The sequence below is a fragment of the Ranitomeya variabilis genome, chromosome 5 (genome assembly GCF_051348905.1).
Source record: "Ranitomeya variabilis isolate aRanVar5 chromosome 5, aRanVar5.hap1, whole genome shotgun sequence".
In the NCBI taxonomy this organism is placed as follows: Eukaryota; Metazoa; Chordata; class Amphibia; order Anura; family Dendrobatidae; genus Ranitomeya; species Ranitomeya variabilis.
The window spans coordinates 355,702,512-355,720,980 of NC_135236.1; the positions used below are offsets into that span (position 1 = coordinate 355,702,512).

General features: G+C 37.6%; 1 protein-coding gene across 1 annotated transcript in view; it reads left to right on the plus strand.

Annotated features, from left to right (window-relative positions):
• TAFA5 (TAFA chemokine like family member 5) overlaps positions 1-18,469 on the plus strand; it is a 738,239-nt gene that overhangs the window by 469,891 nt on the left and 249,879 nt on the right. The window lies entirely within an intron of this gene.

The window sequence follows — 18,469 nt, forward strand, 5'->3', positions numbered from 1 at the left end:
TGTGCACCTCTTCTATTTCAGCTACGGAGGGCAGCCTGATGGTAAACATATTTATCCCTCATCCATCTACCTGCTAATTTCATGTATAAAGTGTTTAAAGAAGGTTACCAGTGTTATGATGGTAATTTCATGAAATTAGATTCCTAAGCTTGCTAATACATACCAGAACTTGGATTTAAATAGTTTTTTCCACTTTGAAAATTGATGAATTCTTATAAATCTGATATTTAATTTAAATTCTATTATCATTGAAATTGAGTCATGTCCGCTCCCGGTTTCTTGAGAGTACGGTGTGTATGCATGTTGAAATGGTTTAATATTTTTGACAGATGTGGAGTTTGTCATTTTCACACTACAATGAAGAAAAGTGTGAACATGCCCTCAGAGCCTCAGAGAAGATCAATTTTGACATAATCTCTTAAAGAGTATTTGATGAGATACCTAATCTGTGTGTTACTCTGTCCGTTATTCTACTTATTTATCTGTCACTTATCTCTAGATCTGTTTATTTGGTTTATATACTTTGAACATGTAATAAGATATTTAATTCTTTTGGTGTAATTGGTCTACTTTTCGGTTTGCAACCATTTCCCTTGTGCCTTGCGGGTAAAGTGCCATGTTTCTGTGATCTGGTGCTCTTCTTCATGGTTTTACAGGGTTGAGTGGGAGGATCGATACTTGAGAATGCTATCACCGGCTTCTGTCTACAGCAGTTAAGAACCTGATTTTTAATTATTGACTGTTAATAATTCCATATTGACCACACTTCCATGTTTCAATTTTAAGTGGCATTTTTGGAACCAAATTTGGAATCAAATTTTAGGAAAAATATGACAGTATCTAACATCTATCATTTGCCTAAATTCTCATTAGCTGTAATAAATTGCCAATAGTATTGGAAATCTAAGGCTGTGTGCCCACGTTGAGTTTTTGGTACTGTGTATTATTGCTGTGTAAAAAATGTAGCATCTTACAGTTCCGGCAAAGTGAATGGGATCTGTAGAAATCTCAGGCCCACTGTGTTTACTCAGCGTAAACTGATCAATACACATTTCAAGTCCGAAATATGTCAACTTCTCTTGTGGGCACGCTTAGTTTTATCTGGAGATTTTTCCAATAGACTTGTATCAGATATGGAAAAACACAATACACATGTAATCCACACATGACAATATCAACAAAGTTTTGTCAAAGCAAAATACCAGGAAGTGTAAAAAAACAAAACAGCTTTATTTATAACATGACATAAAAAGAAACAAAAGTTTCAGCGTCAAAAATGTGATAAAAGCCCATAAAAAACGCACACATTAAAAAAACAGTGAAAAAACTCTAGTAACCTAGTTTACTTAATAGGCGTAGAAATGGTACGAAATAAGTGTTAGACATGGAAACATCAAAAACTCACCAAAAGTTCATAGTGTGAACACAGCCTAATATAGCCAATTTATGTTGCCAAATATGTCAGGGACATTTTATGACACCTACTAATATTTAGTGCCAACCTCCTTTTTTCTAAAACACCAAGTTGTTATTTACAAGTGTTAGGTGTCGAGTTCCCGCCTCTGCACAGGGGGAATCTCGAACCATCTCCGCGGTCTTCCATTCTTCAGCTGCAGTGGAGACGTCGGTCACAGCGTCTAGCTCAGGCTGATACTGGACGACTGGTTACTACTGCCCTTCCAGGCTCTGTCCTTGTAGCCAGCAATGTTCAGCAGCGAGCAGGTCTTTCTGGGACTAAGTCCTGCTTTTCCCCTTCTGAGCATGCTCAAAGGAAGACCTCCCAGTGGAGGTCTGGGGTCACATGCTCAGGTACTGCAGTAGCTCCTATTGGTCCTTTAGGAAGGTCCTGAAGTTGCTCAGTTACTGTAGCAGTTCTCATTGGTCCTCTAGGAAGGTCCTGAACTTGCTGCAGCTATAAAAGATTTGCATGGCCGCACGGCCATGCGCTAGTATATATTTGAAAAGGTGTGTGTTGATGAGTGCAAGTCATTCTTTAATCATCCCCTCCCTTGTGTATGACTGTTCGCAAAAGATAGATGTCTGCTATCCATCTCCCGGTTGAGCTATCAGCAATTAACACACAAAACAGCGTCTAATTGCTGTGACCGGCAGTGCGGCGCCCTGCGCTATTAGAGCACTTTCCTATCCCAAGTCTGGGTGGTTAGTGGCGTCCACCAATGCACCACATGCACTATTGTGCATTTAAGTTATATTTTCAGTTACTCTGACACCCCAGTTGCGTTGTCGAGCACAAGTGGTCTGTACATACTCTAATCCTGTGTCTTGGGATAGAGTCCTGAGACTCCTTGCTTGCGCTCTTGGTGCGGTAAAGCGACCCTGTGATGCAACAGGGTTTTCTTCCTTCACACAGGGTGAAGTTAACCCATGTGTGTATCCACATTGTACTGCCATATAGTCCGTCATTACTCAGCAGCAGGTTCCATCTCTGCACGGTGGACCCCGGGCTGCAAACGCACCTTATATCATCTCTCTTATAATTTGGTGCATTCCGCTAGCCCTAACAACAAGTTTCTGCACTTCTCTCCTCTTCTCAAGGTGACAGTTGATGGAGGACCAGATGACCGGAGCTGTAACATCAGCCTCCTCCAGCTAAAAAGCAGCTTTCCCATGTTCAGTATTATTAAAGGGTTATTCCCATGTCCAAGATCCAATCCCAATTTGTAGTAGGTGTCATAATAATAATAGCAAATAGCTCCAATTAGAAATGTAGTGTAGTGCTTCTGTGGCTCACCATTATTGCTTTGCAGCGCTGTGGTCAAATCCCCCCAAGGACAACATCTGCAAGGAGTTTGCTTGGGTTTCCTCCAAGTTCTCTGGTTTCTTCCTAAAATCCAAAGACATACTGATAGGGAATCTAGATTGTGAGCCCCAATGGGAACAGTGTTGATAATGTACGTAAAGTACTGTGGAATTAATGGCAGTATAAGTAATGCATAAAATCCACTCTTATGACCACTAACAGCTAACTAACAGTCACTATATTAGTGGACATAGCCAAGCTACTGCAATGTCCTTCACATGAGGTAAGCGCCATAGCGAATCTGAAGAACTATACTACATTTCTAATGGGAGGTGTTTGCTATTTTTTTTAGACCTACTAAATATTGGGACAGGATCTTGGATATTGGAATATCCCATTAACAGTGGGAGAACATATAATACTTACAGTATATTTTAGCAAGTGCCACAAAATCATGTCCACAACACATTTGGTAAAATAAAGATAAAGTCAACAAAATCAACAAATCCTTTAAGCTTTTTGGAAAATGTCTTTATTTCAGGTATACACATTCACTAGTTCCAATTATTGTGGCTTTTAGGTGACCGGAATTGTGGATTGTTAATAAGATAAGCCATCAATGCCAAAATGTGCGACAAAGCAGCGCTCCTTCCCTAAAATGGATGTGGGACCTGTATTTATCAGACATATCTTATCAATATTTCATAAGTATCCCAGATTGATATAACCCTTTAATTAACCAGACCGTCTGTTTTGGGGAAAAAGTATATTGATAAATAGTGTAGGCTAATTCGACTAGTGCCTGCAAAATACTCTAAGTGTTCAATTGTTTTGGGGGAAAGGTCAGCCACAATTTATCTTTCTTATTTCAGAATATTGTTACATGAAGACAGGGAAGAGCAGACATGATTCAAGAGCATTGCCACAAAGAGCAGTAAATTACAGATATATGGACTTCTGGAGTTATTTACTATTTATTTCTTAATCTTATTACCGAGCTTATTGCCCTCATCCTTCTCAATTTTAACTAGATGAAAGGAAAATTGTGATTTTTGTAGGTTTCATTAGATCAAATTATCAGGATTGTCAATTTTAGCCCTTGCGTTACATTTTGGAGTATCTCGGTCTGCTGTATTTGAAATGCATTACTTGAAAGCCAAAATAGAATGAAAATCCAGTCCAAAAAAAAAGATGTGCCCCAAGATGAACACAGATACATTTTTTAACTGTATTTTTTCTATCATACTTAGTTTTGTGTTGATTCCATTTTCTATACTATGTTGAACAAATAGGAATATATGAATCATTTTATAAATTAATAGTAAAAATATCTATCTGGAATAATTTCAAGACAATTTTTTCTATCCGTCATAATGATCATGTGATATCACCACTGTCTGTTGTTAATGATGAACTGTGACTAAAAAGTTGGAGACAAACACTTATTGTTTCTTTAATTAAAGTGTAACTCTCATTTGACAAAGAAATACTAAGAGCACAAGCCTTTATTTCATCGTTATGGAGCCCAGCAAACTAAACAGTTTAATTCTGTGAATTTCTGAGCTTTCTCTTTGCCTCCTTAGTAACAGTTTGTTTGGAAGGAGCTCTCTACTCTGATGCTTGCCAGCACTCCTGTCTCATACTGGCTTTTACTCTTCAACAAGGAATTTTAAACATCAAGAAGGAAAAGTCATGGAGTTATGAAACTCACAGGATCGATATGAAGTTATCGATATGCAACTGGTGAAAAAATGGGGAAAAAAATCTTGATTTATTCATTATCAAGTATGAGCCCAATGCACAGAAATACATTCACTTATACATCTTGACTGCTATCAATGAGGTTATTAATGGTTGTCTGAGGAATATTTGGCTTTGCTAAGTGCACCTGGGCACAAAAATCATCATTATCCACCGCTGGCAGCATCCTTAGCAATTGCCAACAATAACATCCCTGAAGTACTCGATGGGAGACAAGTCCAGAGATGTTGCAGGTCATTGTAGCATGTATAGGCTATGCAGGATGCTCATAGTAACACGAGCAGCATGCCCTTGGCATTGTCATATTGAAGACTAAATCCTGGGACACTTCAGAGAAATGTGTTTTCTGTCACTTATGCAATCTTCTGCAATGTGTAAAATAATGATGGAAAATAAAATCACTTATTTATTAAATTCGGACCGAAAGATTTCAGGACATTTAACTCAAATTTGGTTTGCATTGTTTTGATTCGATTATCTCTAGTTAACACATTGTATTAAAAAGCAGTTTAACCTCCTCGCTCCACAGCCAATTTTCATTTTTGCATTTTAATTTTTTCCTCTCTTTCATCAAATAACCATAACTCTTTTTTGTTTTTGAATATATTTATTTTTTTATGTTTCTTTATTGATAACTGGAAAAAAAGATTTTAATTTTTGTACTTTTTTTTCATATTTTTGCAGTATTTGTTTTTATATCTTTTTACTTTATTTGTTGGGGACTTGAACTTGAGATCATTTGATTGCTTGTTCTTTATATATTAGCATCACTATATATCACAGAAAAGGGTCACATGACAGGCACTGAGGCCTTCAAACAGCTCCTGGCTATTATAGCAACCCATCAGCTCCCTGCAATTGCATTGCGGGTAGGTCGATTGGCACCTAAACTAATGTTGGGGCAGTTACAAATGCTGTTAATGGTTACTAGTGGCATTTAAGAGGTTAAAAGCAGCAATCAAATAACTGCTGTTAGAGGAAGATGCCAGTTATGCAATGTATCTGGAATCTGTCCTCTGTGGAGCAGGTTCTGCTTATGCCACCCTCTATGGTTTAATAATACGTCATTGAGCATGATGGACTTTAATAGATCATCTTTTCTTAATCCTCTTAAGATCCTCTGAGTTAAATAGATTTGTATTTACCAAAAATCTGAATGACAGTTACAGGTTTATGAACTTAATAAACAAAAAGTCTCCTGCCCTATTGGTAGCAATAGGCTTAAATGTGTTTAGGAAGCCATTGTCGTTTCCAAAAAATGTATCACAACAAAAATATCTACCGTACATCCCCAGATTCCACAAGCAAATACTCCTGAGCTGGCTCCAGCTTCACTGACATTATGTGCTGAAGGGTAGGACTGTACTGTGCACATGTGGACAGCAAGCTAATATCTAAACTATAAGGTCTGCCAGTGAAATACAGTTTATAGAATTATTATTATGTGCAGCATTTACACCAGATACAGCAGATAGTGCAATAAACTGCTGTGCTTGATTACATAAATCTCTTGTGGTTTACATTGTTCATTTGGATCTGTGTTCATGCATGCTGAGTACATTCTCTTCAATTAAGCATATTTATGATGTTTGGCAGGGAGGTGATAAATCAATTTAATTGCACTAAAGTATGGTCATGCTAAAATAAATAAAAATAGAATAAATATTCATAATAACAATGCACCCATACAATAATTCACTGAATCTGTCTCTCTGTCTATATCTATCTATCTATCTATCTATCTATCTATCTATCTATCTATCTATCTATCTATCTATCTCATATCTATCTATCTATCTATCTATCTATCTATCTATCTATCTATCTCATATCTATCTATCTATCTATCTATCTATCTATCTATCTATCTATCTATCTATCTATCTATCTTTATCAATCCATTATCTATTTATCTCTCTATCTATCTTTTATCTATCTATCTATCTCTTTATCTATCTATCTTCTTTATAAATGACAATTTTCAGCGACATGATGCATTGTTGATTGCTGTGTGTAAGTCACAGTAACAAGTTTTTTTTCTTTTTTAACTATGTGGATAGGAGAAAGATATTGGCAATCAGGGTCATCTGTGGTCGAATCAGAGAAGGGTGAAAAGCTCTTATGAGGCCAATAAAACATGACCATAGTGTGGCGGACATGGTTCATTTTTACTCTTTAGGGGAAGTGAAGTCCCTTTCTGGCTGTTAGTAGTTGAGCATCACATGCAGCACATACTGTATACAGTATAACTTGGAGACCACTGACATGTGAAGGAATATTATTGATTATCTTGGACAATGAAGACTGTCAAGGGTTTTGCGATATATTAGACAGAGCGAGAAATGTCAGTTCTTGAAGTTAGTGTGCTGGAAGAAGGAACCAAGTATAAACCAGTAATGTTGTAAACCAGTAAACTAACAACCAGTGTCTTATTCCACAGAGGAGCCACTGTATCATACATTTCTGAAAATGTTTATGTAAGTATTTGAAATCAAAATTGAATGCAACTTTGTATATAAGGAGCTAGGGATCTGAAGAGCTGTCATATAATGAATTCTGTCCATCATGTTTTTTTCTACATTTCATGTAATTTAGCCAGGAAAGAAATGTCCCTATGATGCAATATTTGCAGAAGCCCAGCTGTTGGAGGCAGAATAATGATCTGGCCCATGTTCTGCTGGGAAACTTTGGGAATTGGCATTCCTATTGATGTTACTTTAGAACATTCCACTAAACATTGCTGCAGTTGTATAGTTTGAATTGCAGTGATGTCACTGAGAAGAGGAGACGAACAGTGCTGGATCCTTGAGAAGGTGGCGATAGGTGAGTATATAAACACATGCACACTATATTAGGCTACTTTCACACTAGCGTCGTGCACTGCACGTCGCTATGCGTCGTTTTGTAGAAAAAACGCATCCTGCAAAAGTGCTTGCAGGATGCGTTTTTTCTCCATAGACTTGCATTAGCGACGCAGTGCGACGCATTGACACACGTCGCAACCATCGTGCGATGGTTGCATCTTGTTGCGTTGGTCCGTCACCACCAAAAAACGTTGCATGTAACATTTTTTGGTGCGTCGAGACCGTCTTTTCTGACCGCGCATGCGCGGCTGGAACTCCGCCCCCGCCTCCCCGCACATCACAATGGGGCAGCGGATGCGTTGAAAAACAGCATCCGCTGCCCCCATTGTGCGGCGCTTTCACTGCTTGTGTCGGTATGTCGCAATGACGCAATTTGTCATACACGTATACATATTCACTTATACACATACACATAAACACAATCTTTAAGTAATCTACTGCTTATGACATTCTGAGTGAGTGATGTGCACAAACTGCATTACAGCGGGGTAATAGCTGAAGAATCAATTTGTTACAAATTTCTTAAAAATTTCAGATCTTTATGAATTGAAAATTTTTGAGATTCGCTTTAGGGCTTCAGAGGGATTAAGGTGAAAAACACTCTCCTGACTTTGACACCTACCTGACTCCTCATGCCACTGCAGCTCTCCAATCCTCCACATGGGTCTTTTTATTATTATTATTATTATTATTATTTATTTATATAGCACCATTAATTCCATGGTGTTGTAAATGAGAAAGTGGTTACGTACAGAGTTATAGATATCATTTACAGTAAACCAATATACAGTGACAGACTGGTACAGAGGGGAGAAGACACTGTCCTTGTGGACTTACATTCTACGGGATAATGGGAAGAGACAGAAGGTCAGAGGTGCAGCAGCTCGGGTGGTGGTGAGGCGGCAGCTCTGGTGGTGTTGAGGCGGCAGAATGGTTATTACAGGCTGTAGGTTTTCCTGAAGAGAGGGGTTTTCAGGTTCCATCTGAAGGATTCGAGGGTGGTGGATAATCGGACGTGTTGAGGCCTGGAATTCCAGAGGATGTTCCAGCATTGATGCTCATGTGGTCACTTTGGGGGCAAAGCTTCATTGACAACAATGACCACATGTGACTCAGTACAGGTAGAACAGAACTCCCGCTGTGGTGATGTAAGGAGACAGATGACGACCTAGCGTGGTTGAGCATAATTTCTTTTTTTATCATTTCACACCTTCCATCTTCTCCTTTTGTTTTCCTTGGTGATCTGGAGAGAACTTAGTGTGTGTCAATCAAGACACCTTTTATTCAAACCAATTTTATTGAAACTGAAATAGTTTACTGGTCACAATGAGAGAATCTATGCCAAATCTATATTCTATACAAAAATAATTTCAGAAGATTTGCTCATTTCGACAGAGGTGTAATGTATAACTCCTTATCCTTATTGCAGCAGGGCTCTCAACTGTGATCCATCATTTATAGAGTCGTTCTTCTCATATAGGGAAGATTGACCTTTTGGATCTTCTAAGGCTTCAGTGGCCAGGTATAATAGCAAACATTTCACCCTTGTATTTATGCACTTTGTGCTACTATTAACCAGTGCATCAAAATTCCCTACAATGATTGATGCTTTATTTGACGCCAGGAAAAGAGTCTGATGTATGAAATTGGAAATTGCTGTCAATGAATGTTCTATACCGGCAACTAGAGGTATTCCTCCATGATGCCTTCCTTTCTCATACTTAGCTTTTTATTATTTGTAATCAAACACTAGTAATCAATAGTTCTCCATTAGAATGCATGCATCGGGTGACTATTAAGTCAAGAAAAGGATGGGTACCTCAGAATCCATGAAGATATAAAGCACAGTTAAATACTGAATTCTTCTTTTCATTGATCTGCTCATGTTGCTGCAATAAGACAAGGAAGAAGATGAAACATAGCATATCACATATAAAGGTTAAGAATGGTGCATTGCTTTTATTCCAAGTATGAAAAGTAGAAAATGCATTTGCATCATTTCCATTCACGCCATTTTCACAATTTAGCCGGTGAACGGAAAAAAAGCAGGTCCCTATGGTTCACCGTAATTTCTTTTATCGAAGCTGTTGATTTTTGTGTGGATGTTTTGGACCTCGGTGTTTGTTGCTGTATGAAGCATCCATCAGTTTGTTTTAATGTTCACAACAGCAACTGTCCAGCAGTGATTTGATGATTGACAGTAATGATAACGGCCTCTGCAGTGTAGCCTCTGCTATGTTCAAATAAGCGTTCACTTGTAAAAACAATAGAAAATCTTAGTTCAAAATGAACATATGTGCGCAGCCAAACAGGTAGAACTTTGCAAGATGGAGAAAAAAGAAAAAAACACTATAATAGTATATGTGTCAGGGTGATAAAATAACCCAATCAGCCTGCAAAAAAAAGAAGTTATTTTTATGGTGTGGAGAAATAGAGGAAAATATCAAATGCAGTCAAGTGAGAACAAAAAAAATGCAGAATCAACTATTTACTAATGATACTATTCACTTTCTCTGAGCCTTAGTTTATGGCCTGGGGTTCTGTTAGTTATTATAAGATCCATTACTTTTAGTTTTGTCTTCTCTTCTGCCAGGGTCTTTCAGGATCCTTGGGACTATTACAATGTCTATCGCCTGATCCCCACTTTGCCATCGGCTGCATTTGTTTAATGCAATTGTGCTTCAGATGATAGCTTGTAGAAGTGGATATCGCTTTAGATAGCAAAAGTAGCAATAATGTTTATTATGACGGTGTAGTTTTATGTATTTCCATGGTCATGTTGAACCTTGGATGACAGTTTTCTGTAGAAATGATGACTTTTCTCTCTTTATGATGTAAATCTCATAAGACGGATATAGCCATTAACTGTTAATAAAGGAGAACAATATAGAGCTCAAACATCAGAAAGCTGATAGATAACAACAGGATCTGGAAACCTAGTGAACTCGTATCCTCAGGAGTACTTGAGATAGATACTAAGAATACTCTGATGTCACTTCAGTTTACTGTACTTGTGGCAAGCGCTCACTGCACTTATCTCTAACTTAGTTATATGAAAACAAGCACAAAAACTTAGCATATTTATTCTTTGTTTTCTTCTTATAGTATCTATTCTTTCTATTACTGTCATGTACTTGAAACAGCAGGATAAAGATCATGAGTTCTGTCTGCCTGCTTCTTCAAGATTAAATATCAAGCTACATTGGGTATATCCCATAAAGCTATCTACAATGTATTAGCCTTTTACAACTCATTTTTTATTTCTTCCAACCTGCCTTACTTTTTCTACCCAGGTAATGACAAAACCTATAGCTCTCATCCTTCCTAATAATACCCTCTCACTCCTGTCACTAACACTTATCCAGTCCTACATCCATATTCTGATACGTTCTTCCTTAGACTTAAATCCTAAAAGTCAAAAGAGGTTATTCATTAATGAAGGATTTCAAGCTATAACATTGTCGCAAAATGCTTTGAAAGTTGTTTTCACTTCAGTTATAAACAGCTATGTCAAAAAAGGCAGAGCTGGAGGAGAAGGACAGGATTTTCTATTCCAAAACTGCTACTCCAGCCCCTGACTGGAATAGGATTTCTGACAAGATACAAGGAGGCATATACCTGATATGGCTGCACATGCACTTTGGTAGAGTACAAATCAGGAGGAAAAATACCTGAACTTGACAGATGTCTTTTCAGACTGGTAAAAGCCCTAATGTGACCCAGATCTGTACCTACCTGACTGCGGAGGTTGGCACCCTAAGATAATGCAATGGCGCCCCCACTCAATGACACCTCCCCCTGGCTACTCCTAACAGTCCCTAGTATTGCTATGCCTGTGTAACAATGCACTAGGGAAAATAGGTTATACTCTAAAAACTCCAACTGACCCTGTTAGTTCCTGTGCAGTCTAGATATCCTGTCTCTCCAGTCCCTCGGGTGCAAAGATAGACCTAAAGACAGATATGGCAACTCTGGCCTAAACTGCCTAAAAGATTGAAGTGCTGCTTCATGTTCCTCCTAAAGAATGGGAGGGTGGAGCAGAGTGTGAATTACCTACAAGTAGAAAAGTGTGCTGAACAAAGGAAAGATCCCAGAGTGAATAAAGTAAATAGCGAAATACCAAACAAAGAATAAAGCAAGTACTATTAACAAATATACTTCCCACTTCCTAATAATAAACAGAAGATAGGTGCAAAGTATAGCAAAGAAACAGCAAAGCGAAAACCCTTAGCTGGAATCTCACAGACTTGCTCAAAGCATCAATAGAATGTCATAGTATCTAAATAAATCTATCACCAGCTCAAAACGCTAACAGGAGAACAGAATATAAAGCTGCACCCAAAATGTGATAGGCAGACAAATTAAAAGACCTGTGTTAAGCTAAGCAGACTGCAGCTGGAAATACAGAACTCAAACACCAAAGAAAAGTCTTGTCTACTGTGGCTTGGCAGAAAGAGAAGCCAAACATAGATCAAAACTCAAGGGATTGAATCAAGGATCATGACAATACTACTGAAAAGATGCACTAATTTTCTTAAAAAGAAAAATGTCAGCAGTTTGTTGCTATGTAATCTGAGAGTAACATGATGTATAGGTAGAGAGCCTGATTCCATAAATGTATCACCTACAGTGCTGTGTTTTACTGTTTCAATACAATCAGTGTTTTATCAGCAGGTGATTATTACTAGAGGATAACTGGCCTCATACCTCCTTGCCCAACCATGCCCACAGCACTGATTATCAGCTCAATATCAGTAGACAATCTGCACACAAAGCTTTTAATCTATGGTGTGGCTGAGGTTATATAGGGCTTAACCTCTGAACTCTGTAAGCTAAGTGAAACAATGCTGAAATCAGAGTCTCTGTCCTTACCTCAAAGCTATTGACACATTCCCTTTAAATGGCATGTATCGCTCAATGAATTTGACATATTAGTACTCCAGCGAGCCCTTCGTTAATGCTAGACTGCACAATACTAGTCTGAATAAATTAGGTGTGCCTTAAAAGCATATATTTCAGGAATGACCCACAAACTGACGTACAGTAGCAAACCTTTACATTTACTTTTTCCTTTCGTTTAACCTTGGGTCATTTAACATTTGGACATCATATGTACTTTCTGCTTTCTTTTACAGTGCAGTACTATACATAGAAGTTGTATATAATAGTAGTGTAGCAAATATTTTGGATCGTATATGGTGTGAAAATCAAATTTCCGTCCAGCTACTGTATTATCATTTCAGTGGCTGATTCTCTAACAGCAAATTATGGAGCTAATATATAATCAGAATCATATTTTACTCGAAAGCATGCCCCTTTATATTAGCATTAAAGTTACACTTCAAGCTTGTATGGGAACTAATATAGACTTTACAGTAAATCGTAGAATAACTAATAATTACGCCTGGCTGTGTGACTTTTCTGGAAGATTTCAAAGCTGAAGCTGTATCCATAAATAGTGCATAGGACATCAGTGGACAGGACCAGGGGCACACACATACATATATATATATATATATATATATATATATATATATATATATATATATATATATTATTTTTTTATTATTATTTTTTTATTTTCTTAATCTCAGGCCACAGACATATATCTGATCAAAATAATACATAATCCACACTAGACCACTAGATTAGTGTGGACTTTAAATGAATATCACTGTATCATCTGAAAAAATCTCTCGAAATGTAGGACTCACTGAAAAGGGATAATAAAACGTATTCTGACTCACAAGCAGGAGGCACCTTCAGCGTCCTGTTCTTCTTTAGGCAATGCGGCTATGTTTGCTAAGTGATGATTATCATCTTACCTTAGCTCTCCTCGGTCATATATAGAGAGCAGTATGAATGCACACTATGTTCATAGGCTGTGATCAGCATATTTTACTTCTATAGGGTCATACTAGTATAGGACGTGGTCAGTGGTGCAATATATGCAATAGAATCCAGGTATAGAGTATATGTTTATAAAGAGTGGATGAGGGTGCAGTGTACTCATGACTTATAAAAGGATGGGTATACTCATCCTAAACCTATATGTACATTAATGAGCAGTAAAACATGGATGAATTACATTTTCAACAAGGCATGTCCATGTGATTTGGGAAATGTGCATTGATCCTCAGATTTAGCTGTAATATATTACTCGGTATGGCTTTCTCTAATTTCAGGAGATCACCTTCATTTTGCGTTTGTTAACAATAATACATCTGTCTTATACTTAGTCTGTGCAATTTTAGAGCATAGTGCAATCACCCCACTAAATAGCGGATGTCCTATCTTGTTATTGCGGGACAAATCAATGAGAGTACTGTAATCGGCTCAGTGCATAAGTTATGTTTTTATGGGCAGCAGTCTCTCTTCACATGGGAATGTTACAGTGTCTCCTGGTGTGTCGTTATACAGAGAGCTGTGAAACGCGTTGAGACAGAAACAAGTTATATATGTGATTGGGATTTATATCACATTAGTGAGACTTTGGGGGGTTGTTTTGTGTTTATCCGTTCATTTTCTGGTACTCACCAGGATTTGAATTACTTAAGTGTACTTTTGTAGCAAGTCTAGTTCAGGTGATTTAAATGTATTTATTATTAAAAGTTAAGTTCTATTATCCCTTTACAGTGAGTCCTAAAACACTTTGAAAACAGTGCACTGCTGAAGAAAGACTTATTTTTTCCGTGGTGCAATCAGAAGGTTTTTATTCTCACCATAACGTAAAAATGTTCTGATTAAACAACGGCATGAAAAGTTTCTGACATGTTTTTACCCACCTTTGATCCTGCTATCATGCTGTCATCCAAAATAGCAGTGGCTGAAGAGGCCATCAAAATGTTAAAAAAATAAAAACTGACATTCACCTTATCACTCACCTTTCCGGATCCTCCACGTCACCTATCTGGTCCTTCGCACATCATCAGATAGCCTCTACTTGCACTGATATCCCTAGGAGAATTTAGCGCCAGCATACAAAAGGTTATGGCATCATGACACAGTAACAAGAGGTTATGATATGAAGATGTGGTTAGGACCAGACAGGTGATGTGAGGAGCAGAGGGGCTTGAGAAGTGAGCAGTGAGGTGAGTGTAAGTTTTTTATCTGTTTTACATCTTATGTTTATTATGATCAGGGATCAGGAGAGACCCCGGAGCAGGAAAAGGGCATTAAATTCTACACAAATCAAATTTTCCAGGAAAATGTTTCCAAGCAGTTTAATTTGAATTTTGCCTCATCTGCTGCATTTTTTACATTAGTCACAAGAGAAGAGTAATTGAGTACTAATTTAATTTTACAAAAATCTGAATTTGAAAAAGTCTGGATTTTTTGCAATTCATTTCCACTTGCCGTCATATTTCTGAGCTGTAATATGCCATCAAAATGTTAAAAAATGAGAAAAAAATTGTATACTCACCTCTTTGGCCCCTCTCCATCACCCCGTCCAGTCATTTCTAGTAGCCATGTCTGTCCAAAAACAGGTTAGGCTTTATCAGAATAATGGTGTACGGAGTTGAGGACCCTCATGCTCTAAATCAGCAGGTTACTATTAAATCGCATTTGTGTTCTAGGAACGCAGATACAATTGGATGCAGGTAAGTCTCGTTTACAGATAACCTTTAATGATGAGCGAGTAAACTCGTTGCTTGGGTTTTGCCAAGCACGCTCGGGTGACCTCAGTGTATTTGTTAGTGTTCGGAGATTTAGTTTTCATCACGGCAGCTGAATGATTTACAGCTATTAGCCAGGCTGAGTACATGTGGGGGTTGCCTGGTTGCTAGGGAATCCCCACATGTAATCAAGCTGCCTAGTAGCTGTAAATCATTCAGCTGCTGAGGCAATGAAAACTTAATCTCCGAACAGTCATAAATACTCGGAGACCACCCGAGCCACAAGTACACTCGCTCATCACTAGTAACCTTCCCAATTTCCCAACACATAATATGATTGAACCAAAGGAAACCAACTGGATCCCACTTTTAGTCTTGTCGCAGTAGTTGAGTACACATCTAAATGATGGACATGCCATGGAAAAATATTTACAAGACATATTCTTAATTTCTTCTTTTTTAATAAAATGTTTAACTACTGCTTTGCTTAAGCGGTCTTAATATTATGTGCCATGCCAAACAATCTAAAGCCAAAACACACAAATTTCAAGATTTTTAATGCAACGCTCTGTAAAGCTTTATTAGCTGCCAGATTGGTAATAATTGTGCTGCCTTGTAACTGCCAAGTTACTGTATAAGATAGCCCTATTTTTGTACACATCATAATCTAGATTTAATTTTGTAGATCCAAAAATCTAATATATATTTTTATAATGCTTATTGTGCATTTGATGGTGGTAATGCATTAATTGTCCTCGTGTCTTACCTCTATGATGCATTTTGACAGCAGGTTCTCTTTTCCTTGTACAGCGTAACGTTCTTCTCAAAGGGAGTTTCAACAGTCAGAATTTTTTGCTGAGTTCTGAAAACTAGATGACCTATAAATGTGTTATTTCTTTTGCATTTCTGTGTAAGATCACATGGGGAATTGAATATATTAATATAAAATAGTGACTAAGCCTGTGCTAAATTTATGTCCAACTATAGCTCCAGAAACCAGAATGTATAAATATATACAGAGTCAGAGATAGAGAGAATAAATCCGAAAAAGCGATGTATGCGATGTGATGAATACGTAGGATAGCATTAGCAGACTGTCTATAAATATGTTAGGAGACTGATTAAATAGCAATTCCCAATTGTAAGGTAATTAATTGAACAGATCAGTGTGGCAATAGGAGCATCCATATTCCCAGACTGTTGATAGGGGGTAAATGGTAAATGGAAATCCCTTCAGTAATACTACTGATTTCATTCTTCCCAAGTTAACTGTTTCATCCATTTTCCTTCCTTTTTTCTGTTAATATATTTATATAAGTTTATACATTATATTTATACAGCAAGCTGTCAAGCTAATATATATATATATATATATATATATATATATATATATATATATATTTATACAGATATCTATATTTATATATATATACACATATATATAATACGGTCAGTAAAGATCTCTTCCTGCTGTCACTGAAAAATAATGACAGGTGACTTAAAAGATTGGTGCAGTAGAAAAAGCTTGGAAAACAGTCTCTTGGACTGAATTTACAGCTCACACCATTCTGCTGAGTAAGGTATATTAGAAACATTGGTGAAGACCCAGGCAGTCACATTTTAGTACTGTGGCTTAATTTACACCCTCTGACATCCATGCTGCCAGAGTACAGAGAGCGCTGCGGGCAATCAGAATTTTCTTCTTTCTTATCAGTATGAATGTGTCCTCTCTAAGAGCAGCCAGTAAGTGTGGGAAAGATATGTGAAATGTGTAGTATTACAGGCTAACTCCAGCCAAATGTTAAAGTTTATCCTTGAGCATATAGTAATTAAGAGGACTCCTGAAGATTGGTGTCACCATTATAGCTGAGTTTTCTGATTGTTAGAAAATGGCGTCTGTTATACAGAGTCATGTTTCATTGTTTTTCTAAAGGAAAATTCATACATCACGCAAACATCAGCAAGGTATAATTTTACAGATATATGATAGGGAATGAAATCCACCACTAAGTACAATGTTCTCTACATGTAAGTTCTTCAAGTAAGGGCATGTGCACACGATCAGTTTCCGCTGCAGGTTGGATGCTGCGTACTTGTGTGATGTCCGGATGTTACAGCATAGTGGATGGGATATCAAGAAATCCCAATGTCTACTATGCGACCACAGATGCCCGCAGCTCACCCGTGGAGACGGACATGTGGAGCGTCTCTCCAGTCCGCAGCATGTCTATTTCTCTTGTGCTGATATGTCATATGCCGGCTCCCTGGCTTTTTGCAAGCTCGCATCTTTCCCAGCACATCACAGTTTATTTAATCAGCCATCATGTGTCTTTAACAGTGGGAGGAGAGGAGCTCTGCCTGCCGCTGTTAACCTGTTAAACCCCGCTGTCAATCTCTGAGAGTGGCATTTAACATGTACAGGAAGGGGGGAACTTTATTCCATGTGTCCGTCACATGATCGTGAAGAGCCGATGCGTTGCCATGACAGTCGGGGATCTGCTGGCTTTAGCTGGATTTCATAGGAGATCATGATTTTCACTATACATAGCAGTGCTGAAGCACTGCTATGTGTAGTACAAGCGATCAGACGATCGCAGCTTTAACTTGCCTAAGAGGACTCATAAATACAGTAAAAAAAGTGCAAAAGACATTTTTTTAAAACATGAAAAAAATTTAAAAAACACAAAAGTTCAAATCACCCCTTTTTGCCGCACTAAAAATAATACAATAAAAAATACACATATTAGGTGTCGCTGCGTTTGTAAAAGTCCGCTCTATCAAAATATAAAATAAATTAATCCAATCAGAAAATGGCGTAATGAGAAAAAGAATCAACATGTCAGAACTGTGTTATCTTTGTCCGCGCGCAACATTGCACTAAAAAATTGTATCTACCCCAAAATGGTATCAGCAAAAACATCAGCTCAGAGAGCACAATATAAATCCTCACACAGCCCTATAGCCTGAAAAATGAAAATATTACGGGTCTAGGAAAATAGCGACACAAGCAAAATGTGTTTTTATTACAATTTTGTTTCACCACTTAAATACAGTGAAGGAAGTAATTATTTGATTTCTTGCTGATTTTGTACTTTTGCCCACTGACAAAGACATGAACAGTCTATCATTTTAAGGGTAGGTCAATAAAATCCAGAAAATCACATTGTATAAATCATATAAATGTATTTGCATTTTGCAGTGAGAAATAAGCATTTGATAGGAAGGCATTTTTTCTAATGTAACATTTCACTATATGTTGTTATGATGTAACTTACCCATATTGCATGGCAAGGTGCACAGAAGGGCAATCTATCATGTACGCGCCATTCCTATACGCTAATGTTCGGGCCATTACGCTGCCCTTTATTGTAGAACAGACTGCGTGCACAACGCAATGCTAATTGTAATTTATCTGATGGGAGTTCACTTTCTGACATTTTCCTCACTCACTGTAATACAGAAAATAG